Consider the following 6,045-nt stretch of genomic DNA (forward strand, 5'->3'; position numbering starts at 1 on the left):
CCCCCCCCAGGTGGCAGACATTATCCTTGTATCAAGGGATGGCTGATGATCAATTTTACTGTACCCTAGGCAACTAACTCAAGGGTCAGTTACAGGAGTACTCAGTGGAAATTTCTCTCTTAGAGGTACTGCCCTATTTCCTTACCATTGCAACAGATCCACTTGCAATTGCAAAATCCCACACTGCATGTTAAGGTCATTCTGCATTTCATCAAAGAGAAGGAGAAACAAAAAAGGGATTCAGAATTGAAAAGTCATGACTCAACCATCTAAAAGAAGCTGAACAACAGAAGTGAGCTTTCCACTTGATCATACCACTTTTGTTCACAAACCAATGCTTCACTTAATGTCCTATGTAAGACTAGCAGCAATTTTTTAAATAAAATGAAGTGCCGTGTAGTTCTGGGATTGATGCATCTCAGGTCGTATTATTTTGTGGTTTCGCAGTAATGCCCAAATATTAATAATATTAATCAAGCTGTGTACAAAATAAATCCACTCGCTGTAATGTGGACATGAATGAGAAATTGCTCAAAGACAGTCTCAATGAAATTACTGATTAGCTGCCTTCCTATTAGAGTACAGAGTGGGTTTGTCATGGCTATGAAAATAGTTATTTTTGTCTGTCAAATGGATTGTTTAGAGTTAAGGAATATTACATCTGTTACATTTTTTCCCTCAAATTACTGCTTCTGAGAACCTCTCCTCCTAATTTTTTAAAAGGTACATGTATATTATAGGGTTACATAATGCCTACAACAAAATTTGCATTGAGTAGAATTTCATGAAACATTCAAAAGGGAAATTGCTCGCTAGACTGACTGAAAAATCCTTTCAGATTGGTAAAGTATATAATTTACCAACCTTAACTAACAAAACAAACTTTTAAAAGTTATGAAATTTAGAATTATGACTAAACAATCTGTCTGTCTACACAGCTTCACCAACTACCCATTTATTTACGTTATGGCTATAATCAAAAGTACTTGCAGTACATTAGAAAATGGGCATAGCTATGGTTGCAAACATAAATGTAATATGTTCCACAAACTGGCAATTCCCCTGTCTCAGGAATGGGAATTGCCAGTTTGTGGAACATATTACATTCTATGGGAATTTATATTAAATAGCTTGTGAATAAATCATATGCCCATGTTTCTGTTTTCATATTATATTCTACTGCTTATGCAACAACTGAGTCAGAAATCCAAATTAATCTGTACATAAGTTCATGTTTATATTTTTTTCTCATATGACAGTTCTACATATAACAGCTCTTTGCAGAGTAACGTCTCTGCACAAAAGCAGCGTAGACTCTAACAAAAAACAGCAGTTTGTTACAAGAAATGTCAGGATCAACTGGCAAAGATGGAGGACAATGTAAATTCCTAGAACTATATTGATTTCTTTCATGAACATCTTAGTCCCATTGACTTCCCATCAGTGCTATGGTTGCTTGTTAGTTTAGTAGAAGTTCTTGGATTTATACAGTGAAGTGGTAGCTTCATTGAGATAAATGTCAAAACTCCCATGGGGCAGAATGTCACCCATGGAATTTCTAAGCTACTGGAGATAACTCCTGAACCAAGACCATTTGGCTTGCAGGCTTGCCAATTTTACTGAATTTACCTGCTACTAAAATGGTTGAACCTAAGGTGCTGTCTTATGGAGCTTGTACTCTGCTAGTTTCACCTGCAGCAACTTTGCATTCTATGGGACTGGTCAAGCAGAGTACAAAATCCATAGAATCAAACACGCTCTTAGAGGTTCAAAAACTTGTAGCAAGTTGTTACATTTAGTTATAAGATCATTATGTACACAGTGGATGCCTCTACACATGCACTTTAATGCATATTAGCCTATTTTAATGCACATTAAAGTGTCACTAAAAATCATGCTTTTAGTTAATGCACATTAAGACAAGCTAATGCATATCTTTATAGTACCTCACAATGGAAGTATTAGATTTAATGCGCATTAACAAAAGCAAATTAATGCATGTGTAGACATGCCCACTAAGGGGCAAAATCCACCCCAAGCTGCATGGAAGCCAGTATAGTTCTGGTATCAATGGCCCATATGAGGAGAGGGGTATTTAAGGATTGGATTTGAGGGAAAATTCAAGTGCTTTAAGCTTTGCTGTTTGAAAACCCAGATGTGATCCCAGATGTCAGGCTCAATTAACATATATATACCAAATCTGTCTACCCTAAAATCTTCTCAGATGAGGTTATCATATATTGCTGGAAAGCAGGAATATTCTTCAGAATGTCATCAAATTAGATACTTCTCATTGCACCGCATTTTTGACAGACCAATATAGAACCGATTTTAAAGATCCATGTGTAACAGGGAAACTTAGCCCTGTTACTAGGAAGCAGGGTGGCCCCTCTAAATCCAGAACTTTCCAGGCACAGTCATTCAGCTGAGCAGGGGTTAAGGATTGAGCCCTGCTGGATGGTCAGGTGACTGGAAGGGAAAGGTCAGAACCATATAAACCTCAGGTGGAGAAGGCCAGGGGGCGGCAGAGGGAGGAACTCATGATGACTATGGAGAAGCTGTGGCAGCCTCCTTGAGGAGAAGGTGACAAGGTGGGAGACAGAAGCCCAACTGCATGTAAGTAGGCAGTTTGCCTCTCCTACCTTTATTTTCTTTATATGGCCACAGGGGCCTATTGTTTACATTTTATGTTAAGGCCAGTGGTTTGTGGCTGAGGCTGTAGGGGAGGAGGAGGCTTCATTAGTGCTATGGAGTACTGTGATAGAGGGCTCAAGAAGCCCTGTGCACTAGGAGTGCAGCACTAGGGCCATGAGCCCAGAGTCACCGGCAGAGGGAGGAACTCATGATGACTATGGAGAAGCTGTGGCAGCCTCCTTGAGGAGAAGGTGACAAGGTGGGAGACAGAAGCCCAACTGCATGTAAGTAGGCAGTTTGCCTCTCCTACCTTTATTTTCTTTATATGGCCACAGGGGCCTATTGTTTACATTTTATGTTAAGGCCAGTGGTTTGTGGCTGAGGCTGTAGGGGAGGAGGAGGCTTCATTAGTGCTATGGAGTACTGTGATAGAGGGCTCAAGAAGCCCTGTGCACTAGGAGTGCAGCACTAGGGCCATGAGCCCAGAGTCACTTGAAGGGAAACTAGGAGCCTTCAAGCCGGGTCCTAGTGGGTGGACTTAGGTGAATGGCCCTAACTACAGAAAGAGGGGCCAAGCCAGAATGGACTGAGGCCCCAACAGCCTGGTGCCATAATGGCTCAGTGTAGAAGGGCCAGTAGGCCTGGTGTCATGGAAAGTATGAAATAGAGGGCTGTATGCCCAAGTGAGTTAATGAGCTAGAGCCTCAGAGTCAAACCCAGCTTAGTGGGTTTTGACTGACAGGCCTAGCTAGAGAGAGAGGGGGTAAGCCCACAGTGGCTGAGACCCCAACATAAAGAGAAACTTATAAAACATCTGTGAGGCATGGGGCACATCAAGGGAAGGTCAGAGCATGCATTTTGCCCTTAAGGCAACAGCTCATTATCCTCCAAGTGTTGAGCCTTAGAGCATGTCTGGGAACCTTTGGGTCAGCGTCCCTCTTTAAGAACCAAGAGACATCAAGTCATGGCAGGTGAGCAAAGTGGGGAAGCTGGTCCCCAGAGGAGGAGGAAAATTATAGCAGGACTTGAAGGGTGCCCCACTCACTGGCCTTTAAAAATGCTGCTGGAGATGGCACCCTGTTACACCATGGCATTAATTTTGGGCAAAGTCCAGAGTCACCTTAGCTACCTAAAATGATGCTTAGGTGGATTTTAGACTCATAAGTCCCCCCCCCAAAAAATTAACAACCAAAGAAGTCCTTATTCAACAGCTGCCTAACCCTGTGTGCATGGAATGGACCTATGTGCCTCCATTTAAGATGGGATAGTTCACTGATCATCGAAACTTAGACTTCAGAGCATACAGAGGAGCTTGAGCAGCAATTCCAGATATGAGGCAGGGTGGAGACTAAGTCTCAGGAGGGGCCTGATTTATTAAACATGCTCAGAGTGTGCTGGATGCATACTAACAGCATTGTGCAAGTGGAAAATGTAGCTCTCTATCACCATAGACAGATGTAAAAACTGTATCTGTATTAAAGAACACTGATACAAGGTGTTACTAAGCAAGTGTTACATCTGCATCAGCATGTCCAGTTACAAATGCAGGAAAACTGCTTTAATCCAGCTTCATTCACACTGCAAGTTAGTGTGACTTAGCTGACCTGTATTCCTACAGGATCATACACATGTAATGGTTGATCGTGCTCCTAAGCAACAGTGCCCCCTCCCCTTTAACAGCTGCTAAAATGTACACTTGCCAATACCTTGAATCACTCTTCAGAGGCTCCTTACTCTTCCCATTCACAGCAGAGGGAGCCTAAATATCTAATACAGTGTCCTCATATCACACTGCTGGCACCAAGCAATCAGTTTGTGGATGCTGTGATGCCTAAGATGGATGTGATTAATGTACTTCTCTGGATCTTACCTTCTGTGAATAAGTTGATGACACAAAAAGCTGCAGGACTTTTGCAACTGTAGAAAATCAGACCCAATGTTAGGTACCCATATTAATTAAAATGTTGGCCCAGACCTGCAAGGTACTTGGCAGCTCTTGAATTTGGCATAGGGTAGGCGTATATATTTGTCATCAGTTCATAAGTAATTTTTTAGTGGAGATATGGTTTTAATTTCCCCATTCCTGGCAACATGTATAGAAGCTGCTGGTACTGGCACAATTCATATTTCTGATCACATGCCCATCTTGATCATTATCAATATTGACATTTTCTGGCAACATTCCTTTCCAAGAGCTCAGGATTTCAAATCTGGTGAGTTTATATGCAGGGAGATCAAGAAATACACCGATAAAAACAAATCCCCTAAAATCTTGCCAGATATATTAAGAGATTCCCTAATGGCTTACTTGATATAGAGAGCATCATTTATTTTTCCTCACCAAGAGCCAAAAGAACAAAAAGAATAGTATTTAAAATTGTTTGGGGATAGTATCAGTAATGATGAGTCTAGAATATAAATCAAATTCATATTTAGAGTCTATAATTTCAATCATTTCAGAGAGACTTTGGACTATGGGCATAATACTGTCAATTATGGGGAAAAGCAGACTTAGAGTTGTGGTAATTCTGCAGGGGGAGGGGGAAGACACGTGCACACATGCATGAAAAATTGATTATTAGTAACAAAACACATCAACATGAGAAACAATCAAAACAAACCTAGTTCTCCAGTGCAGTATTGGAAAGAGTCTAAGGCATTTCCTATAGTAACTTATAATCTAAATAGAAAAGATAAACACAAATTGAAAGTTCTGTTAATTCTGGCTTAACTAAGCACTTAAACATTTCCCACTGAATGAAGCTTCTCTTACTAAAGAGTACTATAGAATTTTAATCAAATATATAATTCTATATTGATTGGGGGCATTGTTTTTCATTTTTTAAACATGCCCTACACGTGGCATGGGCAGCTTCCATGTCTGGCATGCATCAGATCAGCCAGAGGGCACAGGACAGGGAACAGAAAGCAGAGGAAGGGGATCAAAGTAGCACTTGGGGAAGGAATAAGCTTAAATTTGCCAAAATCTGCCAGTAAGTTTGGCCCTTTCTGTCCTACACAATGTAATAGAAAGCTATATCCTTATTATGTGACTAAGTAGCCATAGAAAGGTATTATTTTCTACTAAATTTTGTAAGTTTTTAGATTAGTTTTGATAGAATGCTCTTAAGTGTTTAAAACCTTATTGGTAATATACATATGTAAAAGTCATGCAGAATGTAATAAGGATAAGTGGGCAAGGGCTGATTATTAAAAGAAAAAAGGAAAATTTTCACAAATGAAATATCATTTTACTGGCTCTGCTATTACTAGACTTTTTAATTATGCTTTGATGAAAGGCCAGTTACAAGAGCCTAAGAAATTGGTATGTATTACTCACTTGCTAAAACCCAACAAAGACCTTCTTTATATCACTAACTATAGCCTGAATTCAGCTCTACAGTACCATTA

The sequence above is a fragment of the Alligator sinensis genome, unplaced genomic scaffold (genome assembly GCF_000455745.1).
Source record: "Alligator sinensis unplaced genomic scaffold, ASM45574v1 scaffold405_2, whole genome shotgun sequence".
In the NCBI taxonomy this organism is placed as follows: Eukaryota; Metazoa; Chordata; order Crocodylia; family Alligatoridae; genus Alligator; species Alligator sinensis.